Here is an 11621-nt window from a genome sequence, read left to right on the forward strand (position 1 = left end):
TCCATAGTTGTGCTTCTAACCCCGCTGTGTACTTAGCCAGCTGGTCACATGACACAGAGACCTCTCTCCTTAAAAACTGGGCTCGTTTCTCCACTCCATACACTTCTTTACACTGTCTCCCTTTTCTAACCAAACAGCAGCTATTCTTTACAAGTTTCAAGTGTTTTTACTTATATTTAAACACCACTCTGTTACTCATCATTTACTGTAGTCATAGAGGATCCTTTTAAGTCATTCACAAAGCATTCGTTCTTTCCCTCTCAAAATTCCTATCTAAAATGGGTTTATGTCTTCTACCAGTACAGTACCACTTAACTGAAGCAGCAAGTCATTTAAGATCCCTAGGGAAAAGAAAGGTCAACAGGTTGGAAAGAGAACTAAGGAAAAAATTTCTTATTAATTTCAGAGATGTCAGGGATCTGATATGATAGAGCTAAAACATAATTGAGTCTAAGATTCCTGACTACTCATTAGTAAAGACATTGACTCAGTTCTGAAACAGGCCCTCAAGAGAGAGGAGATATGTCAACATCCATTGGCTTAGCGTTGAAGACGGTTTTCGAATTATTTTATTCCTAAACCATTTTCCCCTACACTAGATTGGAAAATAGAGTAAAAAAGCTTACAGTACTTAAATAGATTACACTGTTCACTTCTTACTTTGTAATATGATCTGTCATTCTATCAGAAAAAGATACTAAGTTCATCTGGCGTATTTGGCTTTTCAGATACTGTGTTGGTTGTTTTCCAATATTTTATGCCCTTCTAGGTGTTACTAATTGATTGTTTAATTTGTTACTGAATGTTTCCAGGTTAAACTAAGCTGTCTAATTACCAAAATCATTTCCCCTTGTTTTAAAGATGGGTATGATTTCCCTTTTCCAGTCTCCAGGGACATTTTCCCATCCCTTTAAGACGGTGAAAGCAAAAGGAAATAGTTAAAAGTATTGAGAGGGAAGAGGAATAAAAAGATGATATTCTTTCTTCCCTTTGCAGTAGTCACATCATCCATGTGACTTATTCTAATCTGATAGTCATAAATATTTGAGTAATATTTTAATTCATTCTTTGAACTTCTTAAAGTTTAAATTTACTGTCTCCCCAGGAAACAAATGGATTTCTCTTTAATAAAAGTAAATTGGATCATGCATATGTGTCATAAGGAAGTTACTCTTGCAGGTTAGTTCAGTCAATCCTTAACCATTATAGTGTATGGTTTCTTTATCAAGGAGTTAGCACAAGGTGAGTCCCAGAGTACACTGTTCTATCACCTCATATTTGGCACCCTGCCTAGAAGGTGATCTTTTAAAATTTTTAAGTTCTCCAGGAGAATGGTACATAATAGTTGTTATTGAAACGAATTGGAAGTACAAATTTATGTAATCAGATGTGAAGGATTTGTTTCCCACTAATAGTTGAGCAGCTTTCCTGTTTTGATTGGTTTAACAATACCTTTCAGTAGATTTCAAACTTCACATCATGGCTGATAGAACCACTTCTCTCTCCCCCTCTCTAGAAAATGTATCCTAATCCCTCTTAAACATGAAGTATAAAATTCAGAACACTGTATCAGTATACTTCTGTGTCTTCTAGGGTACCTGTAAACCAAAGATTGTATTTTAATAAAGGGAAAGGAGAAAGAAAAGAACTCCTTAAACTCCAATTTAGCACACTGGCACAGAGATTTTCGGATCATTTATTCAAGTAGTTAGCTCAAGGGTTAGCATTAACTTTGGGGGCTTCTTTGTGATCAACAGGGCTTTCAGTTTTCCATGGTCAAGTGCTCCATTTAATGCATGTGAATAATAAACTTAAGCAAAGTAAAAGGGAATTTCATGCTTGGGAGGTAAAGAAGTTTATGCAATTTTACCCTTACCTAAAGAACTGACCACTAAAGTAATATAGAAGGAAAAGAGTTATTTTTCCTGCCTTCATTTTGGAAATTTGATTAAAAAACCTTAAGATTTCCCATATAACGTTTAAAAACTTTTTTGAGCCTGCTCCATTGCTATGTGATAACCTTTTTTTTTTTTTTTTTTTTTTTTTTTTGCGGTATGCGGGCCTCTCACTGTTGTGGCCTCTCCCGTTGCGGAGCACAGGCTCCGGACACGCAGGCTCAGCGGCCATGGCTCACGGGCCCAGCTGCTCCGCGGCATGTGGGATCTTCCCGGACCGGGGCACGAACCCGTGTCCCCTGCATCGGCAGGCGGACTCTCAACCACTGCGCCACCAGGGAAGCCCCTGTGATAACCTTTTATTTCTAAAGAATTAGGTATTTCTGTCTCTAAATGGGGAGCTAAAGCAAGAGTTGAATTTTTTTACCTATAAAATGTACATAGTTATGAAAAAAGTATATACATATGAAAATTGCATGTATTTTTATGCTCCTGTTTACTTGTTACTGTGGCAACCACCACACTGCCTAGTATTTATGTTGTCTATGATTCAGAGCACCTTTTCAAAAAAATAAATATGCCAGAACCATGTATTGGTTTACTTTGGTGTTTAGAAAAATGTTTATTCTAATGAATATTTTTGAAGAAAAATAGCAATAATGTAAACTTCAGCCAAGCGTAAATAGTACCTTTTCCTGTAGTATGTTTTTAAAATCGAAGCAATTACATTTTTTCTTTTCCTTATTAAGAAAATCACAATAAAGAACATAAATAATGAATTTTCAAAACTTATGAGTTAATCTTGAAAGGTAGTCTCTTGATTTTTTCTTATTTTTATGACTTCGTATTTTGATTCATAACAAATTTCTGAAAATATAAAACATGAACACTTAGATAAAATGCTTAATGCTAGCTACGTAAATCAGAAAATATAAATAGTTGGCATTTCTGATCACAGATGGTTCTTTAATATCTATGAATAAAAGATTTATATTTTATATTTGAAATGAAAGGCATGGTTGCTATTATTTTTCTTACTTTAATTATTTAAACTGTTTTCTGACATGTGTGATACATAAATATAATTTCTTAGTGTTAAACATCAGAATGGAAATTATGAAGCATCAAATGAGACATGTTTCATGTCACGTATTAGCTGTTAAGAAAAACTGCAATACAGCATTTAAGTACAACAGAATAGTGAGCATATTGTCTCTGATACTTGTAAACAGGATGTATCTGCAGTTTCACAGTTTATGTTGACAGTATTTTTGTGGGAAATGTAATTATCAAATGAATTATAACATGTCCTAGTATTAAGATTATTAATAGTAGTTTTAATTGCCTTTTTCAAGATAATTGGATATGTTCTCATAAGTATATGGGAAAGGGGGCACTGAGCTAATTAGATATTTTGAACTCAGTTATCTTTAAAATCTCTAGAAGTTTAACATATAGCCTATATTTCTTTTAATTGAATGGTTTTCTAAGTAGAATTCAACTAATTTGTAGTTCATAAAATCTTACTGATTATCCCTTGATATTCCTCCTTGAGTACTGATATGATGAAAAATTTAAATAATGGTATGTATGTATGTATGTATTTATTTGAGGTATAGATTATTTACAATATTATATTAGTTTCAGGTATACAACATAGTGATTCAATATTTTTATAGGTTATACGTCATTTAAAGTTATTAGAAAATATTGGTTATGTTCCCTGTGCTATACAATATATCCTTGTAGCTTTTTATTTTATACATAGTAGTTTATCCCCTCTCCCTATCTTGCCCCATCCCCCTTCCCCATTGGTAACCACTAGTTTGTTCCCTATATCTTAGTCTCTTTCTGTTTTGTTATATTCATTCGTTTCATTTTTTAGATTCTACATATAAGTGATAACATACAGCATTTGTCTTTCTCTGTCTGACTTATTTCACTAAGCATAACACCCTCCAGGTCCATAAAATCTTATTGATTATCCCCTGATATTCCTCCTTGAGTATCGATATGACAAAAACTTTAAATAATGGTAATTTTTAAATTAAATTTTCACTACCAGTTAGAAAATTATTCTTAACTTGGTAAGACTAAGAAATAATATTTTATTCCAGTAATGAGTGCTGTTAGATGGGCTTTCATATACTATTTCTGTAGTTTTAAAAATTGGTACATGTCTAAAAAGCAAGTCACCTTGGAAATACACATCAGCAGGTTTAAAATTGTTTATACATTTTAATCTGGGAATTTAACTTCCACAACTTTTTTCTTTAACATCTTTATTGGAGTATAATTGTTTTACTTTGTTGTGTTAGTTGCTGCTGTATAACAAAGTGAGTCAGCTATACATATATCCACATATCCTCTCCCTCTTGCGTCTCCCTCCCATCCTCCCTATCCCACCCCTCTAGGTGGTCACAAAGCACCGAGCTGGTCTCCCTGTGCTATGCGGCTGCTTCCCACTAGCAAGTATTCAGTGGTACGGTCAAAGATGTGAACAAAACCCACAACTTTATTTGCGATAGGAAGCATTTGGATCAACCAGCTAGGATATTAAAAAAGTAATAAAAAAATCATGTTCTTGGGACTTCCGTGGTGGTGCAGTGGTTAAGAATCTGCCCGCCACAAAGTAAACCATAAACAAGAGGAAAAGACAACCCTCAGAATGGGAGAAAATATTTGCAAATAAAGCAACTGACAAAGGATTTATCTCCAAAATATACAAGCAGCTCAATATCAAAAAAATAAACAACCCAATCCAAAAATGGACAGAAGACCTAAATAGACATTTCTCCAAAGAAGATATACAGATTACCATCAAACACATGAAAGGACACTCAGCATCACTAATCATTAGAGAAATGCAAGTCAAAACTAAAATGAGGGGCCTCCCTGGTGGCGCAGTGGTTGAGAGCCCGCCTGCCGATGCAGGGGACACGGGTTTGTGCTCTGGTCCAGGAAGATCCCACATGTTGCGGAGCAGCTGGGCCCGTGAGCCATGGCCGCTGAGCCTGCGCGTCCGGAGCCTGTACTCTGCAACGGGAGAGGCCACAACAGTGAGAGGCCCGCGTACCGCAAAAAAAAATAAAGAAAAAGAAAAAAAAAAAAAACTAAAATGAGGTACCACTTCACACTGGCCAGAATGGCCATCATCAAAAAATCTACAAACAATAAATGCTGGAGAGGGTGTGGAGAAAAGGGAACCCTCTTGCACTGTTGGTGGGAATGTAAATTGATACAGCCACTATGGAGAATAGTATGGAGGTTCCTTAAAAAACTAAAAATAGAACTACCATACGACCCAGCAATCCCACTACTGGGCATATACCCTGAGAAGACCATAATTCAAAAAGAGTCATGTACCACAATGTTCATTTCAGCTCTATTTACAGTAGCCAGGACATGGAGGCAACCTAAGTGTCCATCGACGGATGGATAAAGAAGATGTGGCACATATATATACAATGGAATATTACTCGGCCATAAAAAGAAATGAAATTGAGTTATTTGTAGTGAGGTGGATGGACCTAAAGTCTGTTATACAGAGTGAAGTAAGTCAGAAAGGGAAAAACACATACTGTATGCTAACACATATATATGGAATCTAAAAACAAAAATGGTTCTGAAGAACCTAAAGGCAGGACAGGCATAAAGCAGCAGATGTAGAGAATGGACTTGAGGACATGGGGAGGGGAAGGGTAAGCTGAGATGAAGTGAGAGAGGGGCATTGACATATCTACACTACCAAATGTAAAATAGATAGCTAGTGGGAAGCAGACACATAGGACAGGGAGATCAACTTGGTGCTTTGTGACCACCTAGGGGGGTGGGTTAGGGAGGGTGGGAGGAAGAGGCAAGAGGGAGGGGATATGGGGATATATGTATACGTATATCTGATTCACTTTGTTACACAGCAGCAACTAACCCAACAGTGTAAAGCAATTATATTCCATTAAAGATGTTAAAAAAAAAAAAAAAAGAATCCACCTGCCAGGGCAGGGGACAAGGGTTTCCCTGGTCCGGGAAGATCCTACATGCTGTGGAGCCACTAAGCCCGTGTGCCACAACTACTGAGCCTGTGCGCTAGAGTCCGTGAGCCACAACTACTGAGCCTGTGTGCCACAACTACTGAAGACTGCTCGCCTACAGCCTGTGCCCCACAACAAAAGAAGCCACCACATTGAGAAGCCCGCACACCGCAACAAAGAGTAGCCCCCACTCATTACAACTATAGGAAGCCCGTGCGCAGCAACAAAGACCCAACGCGGCCAAAAATAAATAAATAAATATTTTTAAAAAATCATGTTCTCAACAAATATTTAATAGCATAGGAATATTCTCATTAGGTGAACACAGCTTTATATAAATTGGATTTTAATATGGTCACACATTTGTTTAAAGAAAAGACTATATATCTCTGTAAATTTCATTGACCAAAGTCAGAAAACAAATATTCAAAAATTATAATGGTGGCTAACTCCAAGGGTAGGAGATTGTAAGAAATTTTATTTTTTATACATATCTTTCCAATCTTAATATGGGGATTTCTGTAATAACTGCAGTTATCATCCAAATTGTTTTTAATAAGAGAAGTTAGTTAAAATTGGGCACAGTCATTATAATGAAAATTCAGCTAGTGAAGGAACAATAAATATTGTCTTGTTCAATGTTGAATCCATTGTCTTTTTTTAAGTCTGAAAATAGTTGGTGCTTAATAAATATTTGATGATTGAATGGATGTATGATGGGATCAGGAATTAGCAAAGTGGCTTTAGGAAAAACATTTGGAGGGCCACAAAGATGCCTTCTTTATGTTTTATTTATCATAACAATGGGTGATAATAATATGATAAGAATATACAAAAACTGCTCTGCTAACCATAGTTCTGGTAGCATAGAAGGCAAAACTAGATGGCTGGGTTTATCTTAGTATATTTAGTTTATAGAGTTGTACAATTACAGCTATTAGAACAGAACAAACAAGCAAAAACATTTATTATTGAGATTCCAACAGGGGGAAAAAAACTTGTTTGAGAGTTTCAAACTCCAGCCCTTAACCTCACCACCTTTTTTCAACTGAACTATTATTTTTATGAAGCAAGTTTTGATGACAACTATTGCGTTATGAAATACAAGTGGAATACAACTATTACATTATGAAAGAATAGACTTCTATAGTAAGCTATATTTCTATTGTCACAAAATTAACTTAAAAAATAATAATTAGTAATATAGGTGATTAATATGTAATTTACATGTTTATAGGGCACCAGAAAGGTGTTTTTCAGGAAGAAATCAAGTGTCTTCCTTCATTGAATTGAATGGTCAGCTTTCTAGACAAGCTTTTTGGGAGATGGGGCTTTACCAAATGAGATATCTGAAAGGGCAGCCTTCCAGGTGTCTCCCAATAATGAGTGTAGCAGCAACTTACCTGACCTCCTGAACCAAGGTCATTATCTACCTTGATAATATCTTATATACCTGAGGTGCAACTGTGGGATATAATGGCTTCTACTGGGGTGTGGAGACATTGTTTCAGCATTGGAGGGAGGTTAATGGCAATTAAATCAGTGAGGCCAAATCTGATGTCAGGAAACATGATATGTCACTGCTGGAATGCTATAGTAGTCCTCAATAGACAGATACATTCTGACTTGGAGGGATATGGCCAAGAAGTCTGCCTCAGGATTTCCAAATATGCATTGATTGGGACTGGTCTTTAGAAGTTACCTCTGACTCTTCTATCAAATATGGACTAGCTCTCTGCTGGGAACTGCAGAACAATGACCTGAAGCCTTTTCTAAAAATTAGAACTTAATTTTTTTAGAGCAGCTTAAGATTACAGCAAAATTGAGGGGAAGGTGCAGAGATTCCCCATATAAGCCCTGCTCCCACACATACATAGCCTCCCCCATTATTAATATCCCCCAGCAGAGTGGTACATTTGTTACAATCAATAAACCTACATTGACATATCATAATCACCAAGAGTCCACAATTTACATTAGTTCATTCATGGTGTTCAATTCTATGTTTTGGACAAACGTATAATGACATGTATCCATTAATTATGGTATTATACAGAGTACTTTCCATAGAAATCTTATGTTCCATGTATTCATTTCTACCACCCCTCCCCCAGCCTCTGGCAATTACTGGTCTTTTTAAGTTCTCCACAGTTTAGCTTTTTCCAGAATATCAATAGTCGGAGTCATACAGTACACAGACTTTTCAGATTGGCTTCTTTCACTTGGTACTAAGCATTTAAGGTCCCTCCATATCTTTTCATGGCATCATAGCTCATTTTATTTTTTTAGTGTTGAATAGTATTTCATTATCTGTATAGACCATACTTTGTTTATCTATTCACCTACTGAAGGACATCTTAGTTGCTTCCAACTTTTGGCAGTTATGAATAAAGCTGCTATAAACACCTGTGTGCCAGTTTTAATGTGGACATAAGTTTTCAGATTACTTAGATAAATATCAAGGAACATGATTTCTGAGTCATGGTAAGAGTGTGTTTAGTTTTGTAAGAAACCACCAAATACTCTTCCGGTGTGGCTGTACCTATGAATGAGAGCCCCTTTTCCACATCCTCACCAGCATTTGGTGGTGTTAGTGTTCTGGATTTTGGCCATTCTAATAGGTGTGTAGTGGTATCTCAGTGTCATTTTAATTTGCATTTGCCTGCTGATATATGATGTGGAGCATTTTTTCACATGCTTATTTGCCATCTGTATGTCTTCTTCGGTCAGGTGTCTGTTAAAAGTCTTTGGCTCATTTTAAAATCAGGTTGTTTGTTTTCTTATTGTTGAGTTTTAAGTGTTCTTGTTAAATTTTGGATAATAGTCCTTTATCAGATATGTCTTTTGCAAATCTCTTCTCCCAGGCTGTGGCTTGTCTTATCATTCTCTTTTGTCTTTCACAGAGCAGCAGTTTTTAATTTTAATGAAATCTGGCCTTTTGGTCACTTCTTTCATGGATCATGCCTTTGGTGCTGTGTCTAAAAAGTCATTGCCATACTCAGGGTCATCTAGGTTTTCTCCTATGTTATCTTCTAAGAGTTTTATAGTTCTGTGTTTTACATTTAGTTTTGTGATCCATTTTGAGCTAGTTTGTGTGAAGGGTATGAGGTCTGTGTCTAGATTCTTGTTTTTTTTTTTTTTTTGCATGTGTACGTGCAGTTGTTCCAGTACCATTAGTTGAAAAGACTGTCTTTCTGCCATTGTCCTCCTTTGTCAAAGTTCAGTTGACTATATTTATGTGGGTCTATTTCTGGGCTTTTGTAGTTTTTCTCATATAGATCTTGTACATATTTTGTTAGATGTATGTCTCAGTATTTCATTTTTTTGAGTTCTGTGCAAATGTTTCTAATTTCAAATTCTACTTGTTTGCAATTAACTTTTGTATATTAACCTTGTATCCTGCAACCTTGCTCTAATTGCACCTAAAGCCTTTTAAGATGATGGCAGTCCCACATTTCTTGTCTTTTCTTGTCTTCTTGTGGCTTTCTTCCACTGCTCCTTGTATCTCTAGCCTAGTAGAAGGCACAATATAATGTGATTTGAATATTCAATTCAGCTGTACAAGATTAAAAAAAAAAATGGGATGATGAAACATAAGAAATGTTGAGCATAGGTAGTAAGTAAGCTAATAGCTTATGAGGTATAGGTGTAATTCATAGGCTGTGTTAAGTATACATATGCGGGACTTCCCTCCCTGGTGGTCCTGTGGTTAAGATTCCGCGCTTCCACTGCAGGAGGCGCAGGTTTCGATCCCTGGTTGGGAACTAAGATCCTGCATGTTGTGCAGCCAATAAAAAAAAAAGATATGCGTAAGTAGTTTGAGAAACAAAGGCAGAATTCAGAATTTATGTTAAATATACATAATAAGTAAGTTAGTAACCTATAAAATGTACCAAGATAAAGCGAATAAATGGCATATATGATAGAATAGACAAGTTTTATTTATTCAGTAGAAAGGTAGACTAAGTCATAATCTTGCCACTTCAGGGCTGATTGCTGTGTTGTCCCTAAACTGACCACCTGCTAATAACATCCAGTACGGTCCCGTTTTGGCCCAAAGAACTGTGCCCAAGAAATGCAAATAAAACCTATAGCTCTTCACCAAGTTAATTGGCAAGCTACAGCTTTGGCCAGGCACAACTGCCTCTGTGTCTCTCCCATTAATTCCTGGTACCTTCTGTCTGGGCCACTGGCTTACATCTCAACTCTGGTTCTTATAGCACACCGTCATGGGGAAGGCTGATATGGGCAGAAAGAGCAGGATTTGGATAGCATGATCCTGCCACTCTCCCCCTGTATTAAGTATGTTAACTTAGTTTATTGCTTTCTTTCCCCTTGCTTATCACTGTGTGTTTTTAAATTTTTTTAGTAAATTGTGTGAATGGAGCATTTTAATTTGGTCTGTGAGCCCTCGGGGTTAGCTTGCTTGGTAATGTGTTCAAGGTAATTTTCCACTTGGCAGTACTCTTCACTTGGAACTTCAGTAATCCTCCCTCACAGTCTGAGATTTTAAGCGAATGCTTAAAATCCCTATCTGGTTGAGGGACTGATAACAAGCTGTGAAAGGAGTGTTAAATCATGGTGATTCTATGATAATCTTAAGGACCTTGTCCACAATGAAGGAATTATGAGAACCTGTCTCTCACCTCTAGAATGGGCCCTTCCTAAGTAAACCCAGGAAAACTGAGCAAATCCCAGTTTATCTGGGAAGAAGAGTAGGAGGGTGTGTGTCAGCTCCTGTCCTACTTAAATTCTCTCCTTTTCAAAGCTGAGGTTGGAGGTACTTATTGGCTAGAATAGTGACCTTCAGATAGCTTTGCTTATATATTCCCATGCACAATTTTAAGTTGACATTTAAAATTTCTCATTATAAGCTTAAATAGTTGGAAAAGATATAATTTCTGGTATATTATGAACGCTAACATTTTGAAATAAAACCGTTACATCAGTCTTTTAAACATATCTAATAAAATGTAAATTCCGTATGATTTTTAAGAAACATTTTCTTATGGGCATTTTCAAACACAAAAGGAAAAATAATAAAACAAACTCCCATATACTTTTTACCCAATACAAACAACCATCAACTTCTGCCATTCTTATTTATATTCTCTTTCACTTTTCTTCTTGGAGTATTTTAAAGCAAATCCAAATAATATTTTATTTAAAAATAGTTTGGTTCATATCTCTAACAGGTAATATTTATCATAACAGTACCTTTTATCCATACCCAATAAAATAATTTCCTTGATACCAATAATACCCAGTTTGTGTTCAAATATCACCAGTTGCCTCAAAAATGTATGTCTTATTAAAGTTGGTTTGTTCAAATCAGGATCTGAACAAGGTTTATGCATTGCATTTGGTTGATATGATTCTTCAGTCTCTTTTCATTTGTAACATTTATCCCTCCTCTTTATTTTGTGCCGTGTCATTTAACATGTAACATGTTTCTCTCCCTTCCCGCATTTCTCACAAACTAGAAATTAGATCTAAAGATTTGATTTCATTCAGTGTTTGTGGCGAGAATGCTTTATAGATGGTCCTATGTTTATAATTCCTGTGGAGTCATATAAGGAGAAACTATTTCTGATTGTTTAGTGACATATTAATATGTATCAGTGGTATAGGTGATATCAGTCAGATTCATCTAAGTTTCCCATCACTCTTTGATCTAGTAATGACAAACATTACC

Source organism: Lipotes vexillifer, unplaced genomic scaffold (assembly GCF_000442215.2).
Source record: "Lipotes vexillifer unplaced genomic scaffold, Lipotes_vexillifer_v1.1 scaffold627, whole genome shotgun sequence".
NCBI classification, from domain to species: Eukaryota; Metazoa; Chordata; class Mammalia; order Artiodactyla; family Lipotidae; genus Lipotes; species Lipotes vexillifer.